An 18086-nucleotide genomic window follows, 5' to 3' on the forward strand; every position below is an offset into this window, starting at 1 on the left:
GCGGGTTGGGATTGCTGCGACTTCCGGAACCACATCTTCTTCTGGCCCTTTTGGTTCCTAGAGTAGGACCTCTGGGGCACAGAGCAGCGGACTCCGACGGCAGACAGCGTCTTCCCGTCCTTCTCGCTCTGGACCAAGGTGTCGCGAACCGTCTTGCCAAAAAGGGCAGAACCGTCAAAAGGGGCGTTCGCGAATGACGCCTTGAAGGGCTCCATGAAATCGCAATGGCGGAGCCAGGCCTGGCGTCTCGTGACTAGGCCTACTCCTGCGGCTCTAGCGGCTCCCTCGGTGGCATGGGAAAGTAACCACATAGAGGTATTGGTCACGGAACGAAGAGTGGCCATACGGGTGTAGTGCAAAAGTTTGTCCTCCTCAGACATGGACTCTGGGGGGGATGCAGCGTATTCTTTGATAAGATCGCGCTGCATCCTAATGACATGTGCCAGATAGTTGAGCGCCCTCACTGAGAAGGTCGCTGAACTAAACATTCGCTTCCCCAAGCGGTCCATCATCCGAGACTCCTTGCTCAGAGGATGGACTGAGGGACTCTCTTGAGCGAGTTCCCTCTTAGTGGCTGCTGCCGTCAACATGGCATCTACCGGGGGTCCTTTGCTCCAGTGGGCACGGTCAGCAGGGGGGCTAAGAATCCTGTCCGGCCTCTTGGGGATTGGCTCCACTGTGTCCTGTTCCTTCCACGCCCTGGTGGTAATGAGGTCCACCAGGGGGTCGGCAGGAGGGAACACCCAAGAGGTAGACGGGCCCGCTTCAAATGCCTCCAAGAACACAGACTCGTCCGAGGAAGACTTTGGGGCAGACCACCCACCTCTTATACGTAGCATTTCCATGATGTCTCCACAGGAGACATCCTCGGGGGTGATCTTGGGAAGCCTTCCCCTTCCTCCAAGTCCGTGTCTTCAGTTAAAGACTCAGGGGAGTCTATGTGCCTCCTCTTACATGTGTGCTTGCGAGGTGCTTCCTCGGGGGGGCTGTCCGAAAAGCCCTCGCCAGCGGTGTCCAGTTCCAAAGGAACTGCTTGGGGCAGTGAAACGGGCTGTCCCAGTGGCCGGGTGATGGAAGCCTGACCCAGAGCAGATGGAGTGCGGGACGGAGCCAAAGCAAGGGCCGTGGGTCCGGATACCCTCAACAGAGCCCTCTCCACTACATCAAAAGCCGAAGGGGAGCCGGCCTCGACCAAAGGATCAGACAGTCGGCTCCCCCTCGGATCAGAGGAGTAGATCGGAGCCGGCGCCGAGCCCCTCGGATCCGAGGGACCAGTGCGCTCCGACACGGATGGCGCCGAAGGCACACCGAGTCCCTCGGATCCGAAGCTCGGACCAAGGCTCTGAGAGGTCGGATCCGACACACTTGAGGGCAGGGTCGGATCCGACGTACCCAGTACTGTCGACCCACTCCCGGCTCCGAAGCTGCCCGGCTCCGAGCCCGGGTAGCGGGTCGGAGAAGGAGCTATGGGCTTGAAAAAAGGGGTGGAGCTCCCCCCCAGGGGGGGGGGAGGCAGGAGCACCCCCATCTGCATCTGGGCCTGGATGAACCTTCGCTTCATCCGGTCCAGATCAGCGGAGAGTCTGTAGGTAGACCTCGATGAGGCTACCGAGGTAGGCCTTGAGTACCGCCTCGATAGCCTCGAAGGAGATCGGGTCTCCTCCTCCTCAGGCTCCGGTGAAAAGGATGGGGACCGGAGCTGAGGAGGAGGAGAGCCAGCAGCCAGAGAGGCCGGAGGAGAAGCCCGCTTAGCCGGCGGGGCCGAGACGGAGGTCTCGGCCCGCCGCTTGTGGTGCTTCTCTCTGCGGTCTTTCTTCCTGGCTTCCCTCTCCTCCGAACCCGTAGAGGGAGTTTGAATCCCAGGAGGAGGAGGGGGAGCAGGTAAGGCAGGAACCGCCGGAGCGGTAACTACCAACGGGGCGGAGGCCGAAGCCGAGTCCGGGGGCAAGAGTCCCTCCAAGACCAGCTTCGACCTCCGCTCCTTCAATGCCCTGGGGTTGAACCCTGCACAGATTGAACACCCAGAGGTGAGGTGTTCAACCCCAAGGCATCGAACGCACAGAGTGTGGCCATCAGTAGGGGATAGCTTATGGCCACACTCGGAGCATTTTGAAAAGATTGCCTTTGGGGCCTCAGACATTTTCACTAATCTACTTTTTTTTTTTTTTTTTTTTTTTAGCAAAAAAGAAAGTTAAACTAACCTCTCACACAGAAGGCCCCAAAGAATCCACACGTACACAAGCTACGTACCAGCGAGGGGAGGGTACTACAAAATTAACCAATTTAACAAAAAAATAGTTTAAAGGAGGGAAAACCTAAAACATTCACACAAAAAAGAATTTTCTGACAGAAATTCCCTACTAAAACACCAAAAAGATCACTTAGCTGACAGGAGCTCAAAATCCAGCTGTCACCATGAACGCAGCATACTAGATCTGAGGTCATGTAGGGAGAGCAGGGCATTATGGGTGAGGAGAGGAGCTAGGAGCTCTGATCCATAGCTGGATAAACCATGCCGGTTCGGATCCGATATCGGATCCATACCCACAGGTTGCAGACAAATGAATTCTCCTACTTCAGATTCATTGTTTCCAGGTCCTAAGAATGTTGACACCATAAACTTTTTAGATACCATTGAGGTTTCCTCATATGCAGTCTTGCATATGGAATTAGCAGAATGCAAGAGGCCATGAACCTCAGAGGTTGCAATATTTTCCTTGCAGACAGCTGGGTTTTTGTGGCCAATAGTTTGAAGTAGGTTGTCATATAAACTTGTTTCTCTGGAGTGAGTAATGCCATCTGGGAAGTTGTGTTCAAGCTTGTGACCAGGAATACAATCTGTTGGCAGGGTACTAGGTGTGATTTCCTCTCATTGATGGTGTACCCCAGTGAGGTTAGAAGTTTCTTTATAAATGCCTGGTGTTGTAATAGCAAGTCCTGACTTTCTGCCTGAATCAAGCAATCGTCCAAGTATGGGTAAATCTGAATATCTCTTTGCCTGCAAAATGCAAGGGCTAGAGCTAGACACTTTGTGAACATCCTGGGCACAGTAGATAAGCCAAAGGGAAGTGAAGAAAACTGATAGTGCATGAAGCCCACCCTGAAACGTAGGTATTGTCTGCAGGATTCTCTTATTGGGATGTGCAGGTAAGCTTCCTTTAAGTCTAGGGTTGCCAGCCAGGCATCACTGGCTAGCATAAAAGAAACTGTTGAAGAGTTAGCATTTTGAATTTTGGAACCACTAGAAAGGTGTTGAGAATAGAGAGGTCCAGGATAGGGCACCAGGAGTTTTCTTTTCTGGGTATCAGAAACAACCTTGAATAAAAAACTTTTTCCCTTAGTTCTGCTGGGACAGGTTGAAAAGCCCAGATACTGAGAAGGGAGAGAACCTGCTGTTGGGCCTCCACCCATTGATTTGGGGGGAGGTCTGGCCAACCATTTGGGGTTGGTAGTGTGTGGAAGTGGAATCTGTATCCTTGGGAAACTATGTTCAAAACCCATTTGTCCTGGGTAATGAGTTCCCAGTTTTTTGCATGCAGGGTGACTTTCCTCCTAAGGGAGCAAGAAGCAGAGCAGGGCTTGGTAGGGTTAAGGTTAAGTCATTGTGCCATTTTTCCATGGGGGGGGCTTACTACTCCCTGCTTTGGAAGTGGAAGCCCCCCACTGCTTAGATCTGTGCGTAACCTGAGACTGAAGTCTTGGTGGTCTGCTGTTCCTGGGTTTGGACTGAGAAGGCCTGGAAGGGACTGGAAAGGATCAGTTCTTTGAAGGCCAATGGTTACTGAATCTGGGAGGGTTGTACCTGTAAAAAAATCTTTTTCCTCCATCTTTCTGAGGACTTCCTCTGCTTTGTTGCCAAAAAAGCGCTCTTGGTTTAAGGATGCAAACAGTAATTTAGCTTTAACATGATCTGGCAGGTTTTGTCCTTAAGCCAAGCATGCCTTCTAAGTACAGACCCAGTGACAGCAGCCCTGCAAGATGCTTCTAAAGCATCAAAACCACATTGCAAAGTATGTTTACCAAACTTGTTCTGCAAAGTTCATTAAATCTTGCAAGTCTTTCTGTTCAGCACAGTCAGGAATCAACATCATTTTCTGTTTAAGTAATCCCATAATATGCTGCTGGTACCTTAACATATGAAATTGGCAATTTAAAGCCCTAATGGCCAAAGTAGCAGAAGTGTAAACCTTCTTACCCCATCTGTCTAAGGCTCTAGAATCTCTATCAGCAGGAGTAGGGTTTTTAGCAGCAGTAGCCTTAACACCTTTTGGTCCTTGGGAAATGGTCTCTGGATCCGCAGTAGGATTCTTAAAGAGGAACTTGTGAGAGTCAGGTACTCTGTAGTACCAGTCAGGTTTTCTGGAGCTGGAGGTAAAGTGTCTGGGGTAAGGCTGGATTCCAAGAAAACATCTACAATAGCCAGAACAGGAGGGATAGCTAAAGGCCTGTGCTGAGGCAGGAGTAAGAATTCCCCAAGTCTCTTTTTGGACTCAGAATAGTCCTGGCTTTCCCAGCAGAAATGCTCCCTAAGGGTATGCAAAGTTTCATCAAAAGAAAAATCTTCTGGGGGAGAAGCAGAGGGAATGGAATCCTCTGTATCAGAATCCTCATAAGTAGATAAGGGCAAATCTTGGTAATCAGAAGGAGCAGAGATATCAGATTCCTGATCAGAATAATCAGAAAGAAAGTTGGTTCTAGTTCTCTTAGAGGGGGAAGGCTTGCTTCCCCCAATTAAGGTAATAAGGTCTTCAGCCATTCTAAGCATTTGTTTTTGAGGCATATAGGCCTGAGTCATTGGTTTGGTCATCGGTTTTCTAGGCGTAGTGCGAGTTTTAGGCCGGAGGAATTTGGTACTCCTAGTTGGAAATGATGCGGTTAGTTTAATATGAAAGTCTGTAGGCCTGAATATACTCTCAGAAGCCAGTGCCTGAATAGCGGCTCCAGACCCATCCAAGGTAGAGACATCCGTTGGTTCCATAGTCGAAGAAGCATCTCGTGACATACCGGACTCCGAATGGATCTCAGTAGAGGCCTATGAATCTGTAGTAGCGGGTATCAGGGGCTGCAAAAGTGCCTCACTGAGTACCGGTGAACCGGCGACCAGCTTAACGGAAGCGTTGACAGTCTTGGACCTATGTGGTCTCTGTCTTTATCCTTTTTTTCGTAAGATCGGTAGTTGGATGTTTAATGAAGCCATTTTGGAGTACTGAGATCAACAGCGAAAGTATTTAGCTACAAAAATAGCCCGACGACGAATAGTTCGGGCGTTGAACAAGGCACAAAACCGACAGTGAGGGACGTTGTGGTCTGGGTCTAAACAGGTGACGCACTAAGAATGAAAATCTCTATGAGGTATTTGCTTTCCACAGGCAATTGTTAATTTTTTCTGACAATGGTTAGAGCAAGAAAAAAGGATCCCCAGTGGGGTACTTATCTTTTTTGAAGACTTCGGGTCTGAAACTCAAAAATGAAAATTTCAGGAGTCAGCCGACCGGCACTTGAGAACTGCTTCTACTTTGGGCACTGCAAAGCAAGAAAGACTGATGTAATGGCGTCGGCTGCATGTTTTATACCTCTGACGAACTGATGTCATGGAAGAGGTGACAGCATCTGATGCAGAATTCTGAAGACTCTGGTATTCAGGCCGGCTGAGGGCTACCTGCAGGCAGATAACCCAAATGTGATGACTGCAACAGTGAAACACGAAGAACATCGGCAAAGTCCAGAGAGCAGCCCATCAATTTTTTTCCCTGGGAAAAAAAAATCTATGTTCTGTGCCTTCGACATTTTCAGGTTTCACGTTTTAAAGTTCGATATAACAGCGTTCGTTAATTTAAGCATTCGCTCTTCTGAGAGGAACCCAAAGAAATCATCTTCTGCATGTGGGTTAATGTCAGTAATTTTTTTTCACTTGATATACAACAGTGGTAATACACATTGGTGATCAGCAATTTTAAATTATCCTAGTACACATATTAACTTCCACTTAACCCCCCCCCCCCAAAAAAAATACATCTACAGTACTTAAGACTTGTGATAGTAACAGAATGGGTAGCATTACGTTTATTTCAAGTCTTCAAGAACCTGACCGTTTTCATTACTTCCCTTACTTAACTAGTATCACTATATAGTTTTCTTAACTCTAGCCTACTACATAAAAATCACCTCCCCAATTCATTAATTTCTCTTGTCCATGATTTTTCACAAGGTCCCACTGTATAACTCTAACATTTCTTAAGTTCACAGAAAACAATTTTTTGCCACATCTTTTCTTTCAAGAACCAAGATCCCTCCTTCCTCAATATCCCAACACATTTCAATATTAACCACTTCTGTTTTAAACATGCCTTCTGTTCTTTCCTTCTCCCGTGACCCCAAATCTCTCTTCTCCACACTCTCCTCACTTTTCTTTCCATATCTAAAAATCAGTCGAAGGAAAACAAATCGAGTCTCAATGTTCCTAACATCCTGCAAACCCCGGATTAAATGAATATATTAGCTTAAAACCTTTTTTGACATTAGGGGAGTAATTTTATAATTTTATAACTTTATAATCAATAATTAATATTTTACAGTATTTTATAGTATTTTACAATATTTAATAATATTTTATAATATTTTACAATGTTTTATAATATGTTAAAATATTTGAAATAGAAGGAATGCATTAATTATTGACTAGTAGGTACTTAGATAGTGTTATTTATACAGTTATTTATACAGTGATTTAGTGGCACAAACACTTTATGTATTTTGTAATTTGTGATATGAGTATTATATAATGGACATACATTATATGTGATTATATGTTTTAAATGAAGTGTTTTTAAAATTCTCTGTTAATAAGATAGATATACATTCAAAAAAGTTTTGTAATTAATTAATTAATAGAATTGGCGCCAAAATGGGTATAAAAGAGATATGTATTATCCTATTTTGTTGGTTCTGAGGAAGTCTGTTGTGTGACAGATGAAAGCGCTAAACCTGTCTTTAGATCTTTTGTATTTTACGTGTTAATAGCAGTCTGCCTTTATGGAATAAAATTATTGCTTCACATCAGTGTTTTCATTAGTGTTTTCAAGTGGAGAACTATCAGTGGACGGATTGTGCCCTGTTCGAGCTAGGAGCAGCAGTGATCGGTCTTGCTACCTTGGTGGTTTACCCTTACATTTGTTTTCCGTGCTGATCTTCAGTAAGACCTTGGTAATTAATGGGAGAGGTGGAAAAGCATACACTGTTAGAGCTTTCCAGCTGAAAGAGAGAGCGTCCACTTTCCATGCTTGTGGGTGGTATGTCCTTGAGCAGAATTTCTTCAGTTGATGATTGTGGGGGGAGGCGAACAGATCTATTTCCGGCCTTCCCCATGATCGTGTTATGAGTAAGAAGATGTCTGGGTGCAGCATCCATTCGTGTGCATCCATGGTATTTCTGCTTAAGCTGTCTGCCAGTATATTGTCTTTCCCTGGCACGAACTGGGACTGCAGCTGTATATTGAGTTTCAAGGAAAGTTCCCATAGATTCATTGCCAGTCTGCAAAGAGGGTAGGAATGAGTGCCTCCTTGCTTGTTTATGTACCACATAACTGTGGTGTTGTCTGTCCTTATGAGTAGGTGGCCTTGATGAAGAAAAAGTTTGAAGGCCTCGATTGCGTGTATCACTGCCAGCATTTCCTTTTGGTTTATGTGCATGCGCAGCTCTCTTTGTGACCATAGCCCTTGGATACATCTGCCCTCCATGTGTGCTCCCCAACCTTGGCCTGAAGCGTCTGTAGTGATGGTTTGGTTGGCTCTTGGCTTGCTGAAGGGCAACCCACTGTTTGACTGGCAGGCTTGAGCCCACCACAGAAATTCCTTTTGAAGGCATGGAATGAGTGGGATCAAAGTTTCTAAGCTGTGACTGTGCTGAGTCCATAAACTCCTTAGGTACCATTGTAATTTTCTCATATGCAGCCTTGCTTGTGGAATCAGAAGAATGCAAGATGCCATGCAACCCAGGGCCTGCAGGATTTTCCTTGCAGTCAGCTGAGTTTGTCTTGACAGATTCTTGAAGTAATCCGGTAGTTGTTTTTGTTTTTCTTCTGTGAGAAAGGCCATCTGGGTGGTTGTGTCTAGATCCGCACCCAGAAAAGTTATTCTTTGGGATGGCATAATACTACGAAAACAAACCAAACTTGCACAGAAACTCCAAAAAAAACCCAAAAATAAGCGCTAGTTTCAGTTAATGACTATAGGGTTATTTTGTTTAACAGTATGTGGAGAATACAGCTTTAATTGTTAATTAATGATGATTGTTTCCACTACCGGAAGGCAAATGACTACTTAAGGGGACTGTACACATGTTTTAATTGTTCTGAGGAAGTCATCCTACTTGGGTGACGAAAAGCGCTTAAACCTCTTTTGAATAAAGTGTCAGTGTTCATTTTAACACTTTGTGATTCTTTGACTTATTCAACACTTATTCAACACTGGTGGAAGAAGTCGTGTACGTTTGGAGTGCTTATTTTTGGGTTTTTTTTGGAGATTCTTTGGGATGGAACAAGTCTTGATTTGTGGATGTTGACTGTATATTCCAAGGCCTGCAGTAGGTGGATGGCATAATCCAAGTCCTTTAACAAAGTTTGCTTGCTGTCCGCTTGTATAAGGCAGTCATCCAGATATGGGTAAATTTGAATCCCCTGAAGTCTGCAGTGTGCAATTACTGATGCCAGGCATTTCGTGAATACTCTGGGCGCAGTAGATAAGCCAAACGGCAATGCTGAGAATTGATCATGCTCTGACCCTGCAAGAAATCTGAGGTGTCTTCTGCAACTTTGTCTGATAGGGACATGCAGGTATGCCTCCTTGAGGTCTAGAGTCACCAGCCAAGACCCCTTGCCCAGCATGGGAAGGAGTTGCTGTAGAGTCAGCATTTTGAATTTTGGCACAATGAGGTAAGTATTCAGTGCGGACAAGTCGAGAATAGGCCTCCATTGATTTTCTTTTCTTGGAACAAGGAATAATATGGAGTAAAATCCTTGGCCTTGTTCTGAAAGAGGTACCTTTTCTATAGCTTTCATTTGTATTAAGTTGGAAATTTGTTTCAAAGCCTCTGCCCTCTGATTTGGTGGCAGGTCTGGCATGCCTTTTCTTTTTGGCAATGTGTGGAAATGGAACCTGTATCCTTTGTCTATTATTTGCAGTGTCCATGTGTCGCTTGTAATGCTGTGCCAATTTTTTGAAAATAAAGAAAGCATTCCGCCCAAGGGTGCTTCTAATTGAGCCCTGGTCGGCGGAGTCAAAACAAAGTCATTGAGTCTGTCCTGGTGTAGCAGTTGTAGTTCCTGCACTACCTCTCTGGTTGGGAGGCTGCCACTGACGGCCTCTGTAGGAGCCTCTAGCTTGCCCTCTACCTCTGGCACACCTATTCCTGCCTCTCTGAGATCTGTCTGAGTCTGGAAAGGACCAATTCTTAGTAGGCCAATTTCTGATCTCGGTGGTTGGACTTGCAGAAAGTCTTTGACTGTTTGCACAGATTTTGCCTTTTCTTCAAATTTCTTTAAGACCTCTTGAGCCGTGGAACCAAATAATTTTTGTTTTTCCATAGGAGCATCCAAAAGCTTAGCTTTAACATGGTCTGGCAGAGATTGTTCCTTCAGCCAGGGATGCCTACGTATGACTGCACCTGTCATAGCTGACCTACATGAAGCTTCCAATGCATCATAACCACACTGCAAGAAATGGTTACTAACCTGCTGGGAGTTATGTACCAGATCCTGAAGGGATTTGCGATCAAGGGGTTCAGAAGAAGACAGTTTCTTATGCAATTCATCTAACAAATACTCTTGGTACTGTATCATATGAAATTGACAATTTAATGCCCTCATGGAAAGAGTTGCAGAAGTATACACTTTCTTACCCCATCTCTCTAAAGCTCTGGACTCCCTTTCAGAGGGTAGAGGATTTCTAGCAGTGGCAGCTGCAACCCCTTTTGGGCCCTGGGAAATAGTTTCTGGAACAGCAGAGTGGGCCTTGTACAGGTGTAGATGTGAGTCCGGGACCCTGTAGTACCTATCAGGTTTGGCAGGAGCCGGAGGGAGAGAGTCAGGGGCTGTACTAGCATCAGAGTACACATCATCAATGACATTCAAAACAGGAGGTATAGCTAAAGGCCTATGCTGAGGTAAATGTAAAAAGGTACTTAATCTCTTTCTAGAATCAGAGAATTCCTGACCCTGCCATTGAAAATGTTCTCTCATAGAGTGTAATGTCTCTCCAAAGGAAAACTCTTCAGGAGGGGAGGCCGAGGGAATAGATTCTTCAGCATCAGAATCCTCATAGGCCGAATAAGCCTCCTCCTGGTGGTCTGACAGAGTACAGCCATCAGTGGACTCATCTGAGGAGTAGGGGTCAGAGGGCTCAACCCTGGGCCTTTTGTCTGGAGGTGGTTGAGAGCCCCTGTCCGGATGAGGTTGAGAACCTCTAATTAAGGAGATAAGATCCTCTGCTAAGCTAAGAATCTGTGAGCCAGTAGAGGGTCTCTGAGAGGTAACCTTGGGAGGCAAAGCTTTAGAAAGTTTAGCAGCTTTAGCCCTAGAGAAAGCCTTAATGGACATGGATGCAGGAGGTCTGGCTGCACCACGTGCAGGAGTAGACTTGTCTAAAGGAATGGTGTCGGAAGGTTCCTGGACACCAGTTTCAGTAGGTAATTCAATAACCGACTCGGCCGGGGCCTCCGGGGCTGAGGTAGTCGGTTGTGCGGTTTCGGTAATCGGAAGTACCAAGGACTCTGTTTCAACCGAGACACTCGCGGTAGGCCTGACCGTGGTTTCAGCCGAAACCACGGCCCGCGTGTGTCGGTCCTTGTCCTTCCGTTTAACTAAATGCAAAGTCGAAGTGTCCGACGGCATCTTGTAAGCTAAACTAGCCCCAAAGAATTCCTCTGCAAACTCCGACCGACGTCTAAGAGTTCGTCGGTTGAAGGAAGCACAGGCTGAACAGGCCGAGACGTCGTGGTCTGGGCCTAGGCAGGAGAGGCAGTAAGAGTGGAAATCCTTATGAGGTATTTGTTTCCCACAAGTTAAACAATTATTGACTTTATCTGACATCGGCTGAGACAAGAAAGCGTCCCCAACGGGGTACTTAGCTTTTTTCAAAGTCTTCGGTAGCTGAATCACAGGAGCTGGCCGGCCGGCACTTGCGAACTGCTTCTGCTTCGGGCACCACACGGCAAGAAAGACTGAGGAAAATGGCGTCGGCTGATGCTTTTATACCCCAGACGCTCTGACGTCGGGGAAAGTGCGACATCAGCCGAGGCCAGACCCAGACTTTGGAATCCGGCCGACCGAAGGGCTGCCTGAGGCAGGACAACCCATATGTGATGACTGCAGAAGCATCCTTGAAGGACATCTTCTGACAGCACGAGTCACACTTCTTGAAGCCTGAGACCTTTGTGTCCTTCGACATAGCTGTGTCGAGGAAACACTAAGTCAAAAAGAAACACAGACACACACACACACAATAAACACCCAATCCAATAATAAAAAATTTAAACAGGGATACAAACACAATCAAACACCACACAGAATCCCTGACAGAAAAAATTAGGAAAGGGGGAGGCTTAAGGCATAACTTAGGGGAAGGGATAAATAACCAGAAAAATAGGGAACACTAACGGGAATAGGGTTAAATTAATCGTTAAAAGTTCACACAACAACAAGGGTGACAAACTAAAGGGATAAGACTAAAAGTCTGAATTTGAAGAAACTTACCTGGAGCTGGTAAAAAAGGCACCTCGCAAGCGAAAGCGGCAAACGAGATCTGGGTAGTCTTCGCCTTGCATCATGGGATATAGGATTGCCTCGAGCTGGTAAAATTAGCTCTCGAGCTTTAGTAAGTGGCAGAGTCAAAGCCGAGGATCGGCTCCGAACCCATCCAGCAAGAATGAAGGCGAGATTCACAACTTAACATTGATCTGTCACAGTCTACCCTGCCATCACTGGTGATCCTCCTCAAACACTTACTAAAACACTAGTCAGTATCAACAGGGGATGAGCAGATATGAATCTAAACTAACTACCGGCTTTACTGTTGAGAAAAAAAATGTGCAAAGCTTCAGTTATAGTTGGTGTAAGATTAACTGTTGACAATTAAATGAGAGACAGAAGCACATGCTAGACTTTACTGTACCTCCAAAGTAGCCAGTCCCCTGCTAAAAGTAATGAAGGCTCGCCCTTGGAAAAGGTGATTTGGTCTTGTGATTTTTTTTGTAATCATTGCAGATGTAGTATTTTAAATAAAGCCAAGTAATTATATTTGCGTCTGGATTCTATACAGGCCTTCTTTTTTTTTGGCCGAAAAGGACTTAAGCCCAGCCACGGTTCTTTTATTCCTTGTAACAAATATGACTCATCTGTAAGCATGTTAATGGAAGCCTTTGCATCTTTCTGCATCTAGCATGGATAGCATTACACTGAGGTGATATTCTAAACAGTATTATAATGTATCTGTGCTATCACACAAGTTTGTCAGTAGCAACTGTACAAAAAGTGATAGCCATATATTTCTGCAGAAAAGGTTCAGGTTACTTTGCAATAACTACAGAAAAAGAAGACTGCGGTGGGGGGGGGGTGCAACTGTACTGGATAATTTTCTGGGCAGCTGGCCAGAAACCAGTCTACTAGTCTTCGAATGTAAGCCTTTTATAGTGAGAGTTATGACTTGTCGGTTTTCCTGATCTGTGCGAAGGTTTATTTACTAAGGGAGGCGAATAACAAGGATGGCCCAGCAGTAAAACATAATAAAAGCCACAGTACAATCTCTAAAAAGAATGCGCTATTTATTAAGAGTCATGCAAATGCTACAACAACATGGTCAACATTTGTTCAAAAGAACAATGCCATACATTAACCCAGGCATTAATAGCACAATATCAAATGCTGTCATGAGCAGATTAATTGAAAAAGCAATCGTTACTGTGTAAATACTACTGTAGTGTTGCCTGTGCCACTAACCCTGAAAACACAGGACCTGAGCAGCCATTACACACCAGGATGGTGCTAACAGAAGAGACAAAGACAAAAGTTAAAAGCACTAAACAGATCCTAAACTGACTCTAAGCTGATGAGCTGGTGTACAGTGCCAAGAGGATTTGAAGAAGTCTAACTAGACTCAACACATCCATTTGTGGTGAAGTGAAGATTACTGCAATGGCAGGATAAGGCAAAACCCAAAACTCTTGGGTACCTGTCAAATCTTCGAACGCTCAGAATTTTGAATGTTACATGGTTGAGACCAAACGTTCGAAATTTTGACTGCTCGAAGACAGACTTTCAACGGCACCATACGGTGCAGACAGGGAGAATTTCTCTTTTCTGCACTGAAGTGCGGTCTCTGAGTTGGTATATTTAAGTAGAGGGGTGTGGGGGCACAGAGGTGCTTGTCCCCCTGCCTACACTGCTAAAGTGTTTTTTCCTGTGCTTTCTTTTTTTATGTTCGAACATCCAAATGTCGAACATTTGGTCTCGACCATGTAATGTTCGACATTTTGGATGTTCGAACATTTAACATAGACCCAAACTCTTACCACCTCTTACAAAAAAAATGAGCTAATAATACACTCTGGGGCAGACAGGAAACAAAGAAAAAAATCCATCACTTTAAAGTCACAAAATGACCAAATGCTGCCACTTGGTTATATTCCTGCAGTTACACCCATGCAGTGATAAGTGTTGATCCACACACCTTGAGCTACTCAACTGCCTATCAATTTCCGCAAAGGCTGCACCATGGACAAAACTTTATCCAAATTATCAAAGAAGTCTAATTGAAAAATAAAACACATTCTTTTGTGCAAGAAGGGCAAAGACCCCACAGCCACTGCAAGTGACTATGTCTCCTCAACTTTTACATCTGGTGCTGCCATTGAGATAAGGAGAGAAACTCCACTGTAGCAAACCCTTTCCAATGATACAACATCTTATTCAACTGATAAAAACTAAATGCACAAACACTCAGCACCAGAGTTTAAATGCAAAGTAAAAAAAAAATTTTGATTCACTGTGATGTTCCTTCAAACCAACACTTTACTGCACACAGAGCGAATGCTTTTATCTGTTAACATACAGACTTCAGACTAACAGACAAAGCTCACCTCATTAAATAGTAAAACATTCCATGACATCATGAAATTATATTTTCTTGAGAAATGGACATTTAGTGACAGAGAAGGGGGCTTTATTGCTTTATGTACGGAGGTAGCTTTAAAACACAACTACTTCATTTTTAATAAGAATTTCTACCAACAAATCCAAAGGGTAACCAGTTTTGATAATAGTTTTTATCCTTATTTCAGTGTTTTTCTATTTTTTGAAAAGGTATGTGCATTTTATTAATTTCACACACTTTACTTGGACTTGTGATGACAATTTGCTAGAAGGTTTTCAGGAGTATTTGAATAAAACAAAATTCCTTAGGTTTAACTTCAAAGAAAAATAAAAACTGTATAGTATTCCTGGACATTGAACCTGAGAAGTGCGTGTCAAATGAGAAGTTATTGACAACATCTGTGAGGAAAGCTTTTGTAGTAATAGATACTTGCATTATGGTAGTATGCATCCCACCTATCAGAAGCATAACATAAGTAAGAGGTCAGATGATGAGGATTAGCAGAGTAACCATTAATAACAAATTTAAAAGAGAAATAGTCAGTCTAAAAATAATATTGAAAGAGTTGACCCAGTTGTTTGGGATTTGGCAACTACTTATATAGACAGTGACCTAACTTTTGACCCAACATGTGTCTACTGTTCTAAGAAAGTACTTCTAAATTACACAGTTTACAAACTAAGGGATTGTGTCTAGATCTACAGATGTCATTGTCCAGACACATGTAACAACTGGAACACCTTCAGAGATACCTCACTAAAAGGATACAATGCCTAAACAACATGTCCTACATGGACTAACTCAAAGCCTTGTCACTATACACAGTATCCTACAGACTGCTAAGAGGTGTCCTGTGTCCATCATAGAAGGCATCCTCCAACTCAATAACAATGAATTTACTGCAATTCAGAAATACTCAGTATAGGGAACTAAATCTCTTCTGCAACATCAACAGAATGGTTTGGAGGAACAGGTATATTTCCTCAGAGGATACCACTGCTGTGGTATAGACTCCCAATCCACATAAAACAAAGTCCAGCCTTGTCCATTTTCAAGTACAACTCAGATCTATGGATGGGAAACAGAAAATTTACCCAGCACTGCCCTCTGTACTGCTAACGGACAGAAGCAGCTCCTAAATGCTTTATCCCGTTCATGGATCTCCTCAAATTATCTATGGTATGACTCTAGTTTTTCCTTATTAGGGGTAATATACAATTATTGCCCATGAGCTGGGTAAGGTCAGTCTATAACCAAATGGAATAGGTCATTTGTGCACAGAGAAAAATTGGTTATGCTTAACATGGTGGCCTACCTGGTCAGTAAGCCTAGTAGCTACCTTTGAATCTATGAACCTATAAGAAAGAGGATACCCAGTAAGTGTTACTGAGAAAATAGCCAATGAGACAGGAAAAAAGAAATCATCAGTGCAAACCTTTGGCTGATAAAGATGATGTTAATATCTCTGTGGTTACTGTCAACAATGCAAATAAGTATACATTAGGCTTACTTGCACACCTGACACTCCATCTATTTATGATAGAGTGACAAACAACAAGCAGATCCTGACTGGAGATCCTGTAGTGGACAAAGTAGAGGGTGCAGCTCCCATTATTATAAACAAAAAAATGAAAGACGGAAAGGGAAATTAGAAGGAAGTGTTAAGAATAAAAGGTACGACTTCGAGAAACACATGCAACCAATGCAGATTTATAGCAAACAGTATTTTTTTATCTGTATGAATATCGGAATAAGTTATGTGGCACCCAAATAATGCAAATGTAATGCAAGTAATGTAATTTATGTCTCAGACTGTCCTGCGTAAAAGGCTTTTTATGTGGGTAGGACTGCTAGGAAATTGAGTTCAGGAATATGTGAACATTACCATGTAATATAGAAGAATGGTAAAAATGCTTTCTATAGAACCAATTAAAGAGGCAAGGTATTACATAGTTTCCACGGTGTCATTTTTTTTTTTTTTTTTTACTACTTAATGAGCAGAGTTTTGCCTTTTAGTCAGAGTCTGAAGAAATCTATATTTGAACAGTCAAAGCACTCTCTCTGCATGCATTAAAGTGTTGGTTTGAAGGAATGACGCAGTGCATCATGGACTTTTCCTCATTTTATATAATTTAACTGACAAACTTGAGAGAATGTATGTATGTTTATGGACACCATGTTCTATGTACCACGTAACTAAAATGGATACCCTGATAACTGACCTAATCAGGAATGACGGCAGCCTTCCGAGTAGCAGAAGCTGCACCACACCAGAACTACTGTAAAGATCCATTAAGAACCAAGCATGAAACTTAGCAGTTTACCACATCACTGTCTAGATATTCATAGTCCCATTGCAAACGTCTGCGATGTCTATAACCATTCGTTACCTTTTAGTGACTAATGACTTCTTAAATGGGCGATTCATCTTTAGCATCATCCGAAAATCACCACCAAAGAATAAAATGGATTAAGCAAACTTAATCCAACAAGCTCTTAACTTCAACAAAAGTCCTCTAAGGAAAGTCCAGAAGGGTGAAATAGAAATATAGACAAAATTCCATTTTAAATGTGTTAAAAATAAGTTGAAAAAACTATCTGGAAGGAATAAAATTAGAAAAGGCAGCTCAGTGAGTGTTTGAAAATGTTAACCATAAGTTCTGAATTCTAGCAAAATAAGGCCTTTTAAAGCATCCAAATTAGAGGACGGCAACAAAGATCAGGACAAGAATAGCATCCCAGTGGGTTGAGTCATAAGGGAAATGACTACAGTAGCCTGGGAAAGATATATGCATCACACTATCCTAATGCCTAATAGCCTATGCACTGTAGTTACAGAAGACAGACCTTCTTCCTCTTACCTGATTACTAAATTACTTTCACGGTAATAAAAACATGTTTTACCATTACAACATCCAAACTCCTTGATAACAGTGCGTAACAGAAGCCTGCTTAACAACTAATCAATCATTCGATCAGTTTCTTTACAACTAGTAGTTCACAAATTCATGAATTACATTCAGCGCTTGTATCTATAAATCATTTTTCTTGAAGTTTGTTGCACATTGTTCTTATTTAGGTCATATCTGTAAAAAGGCACATTCTCTTAAATAGGCACCTTTTCTGCAGCATGTCTTAAAATGGGTGGCACAGATGTACAAAGGTTAGTGTTTCTGCCTCACACCAGTTGGTTCTCCGGTTTATTTTCTAGCTGGTGTGTCATCTGCTAGGGTCTGCATATCCACCTTATGTTGTAGTTTTCATTGGCATTTCTTGCTTCCTTCCCACATCCCAAAGGCATGCCAACAGTTAAACTGGCAAGACTCCAAAATGCTCAGAGGTGCTTGTGTGTCCTGCTATGGACAAGCCTCCAAGCTAGGGCTGGTTCTCTACCATACACAAACACACACCTAGACACATACACACAGACACATACATAGACACACACACACAGACAAGAGAGAGTCTGGCTCCACAAGATGCTTAACAGGACAAAAAGGATATCAGAAAGTGAATAGATGAATGAGTCTTAAACATAGTACTGGCAATTAAGATACATACTTAAATATCGAGAACAGCAAGCTCACCATGATTAGAACTCACTGCACCTGCTTTTGGACTGTGTCTTAAGGCACAAATATTGGTGGAGTTTAACTATGATTATCACTGCTATAATGGAGAATATGCGACTTCCTCAACAACACAGCAGGTACAGGAGATAATAGCAATCGGTATGTCACAAGTGAGTCACAAGTAAAGATATGAAATAACAGGAAGTACTCAGCAGTAGACTTGCACATGAAGTACAAGAAAGATAAAACGCAGCTTAACAGAACATAAATAGAGGACATATCACAAGCTGTACCTGTGTGATGCAAAATAATTTACACAAAATGTTTGTATACAGACTTTTTAATCTTATGTTAATTCAAACTAGAGTATAGG

The 18086-nt window shown here is 43.3% G+C and overlaps 1 protein-coding gene across 1 annotated transcript in view; it reads right to left on the minus strand.

The window, feature by feature from the left end:
• Positions 1-18086, minus strand: part of NUP210 (nucleoporin 210) — a 2490054-nt gene that overhangs the window by 2294295 nt on the left and 177673 nt on the right. The gene's annotated exons all lie outside the window — the stretch shown is intronic.

The sequence above is a fragment of the Protopterus annectens genome, chromosome 7.part0 (assembly GCF_019279795.1).
Source record: "Protopterus annectens isolate FY-2018-M chromosome 7.part0, PAN1.0, whole genome shotgun sequence".
Classification (NCBI taxonomy): domain Eukaryota; kingdom Metazoa; phylum Chordata; order Ceratodontiformes; family Protopteridae; genus Protopterus; species Protopterus annectens.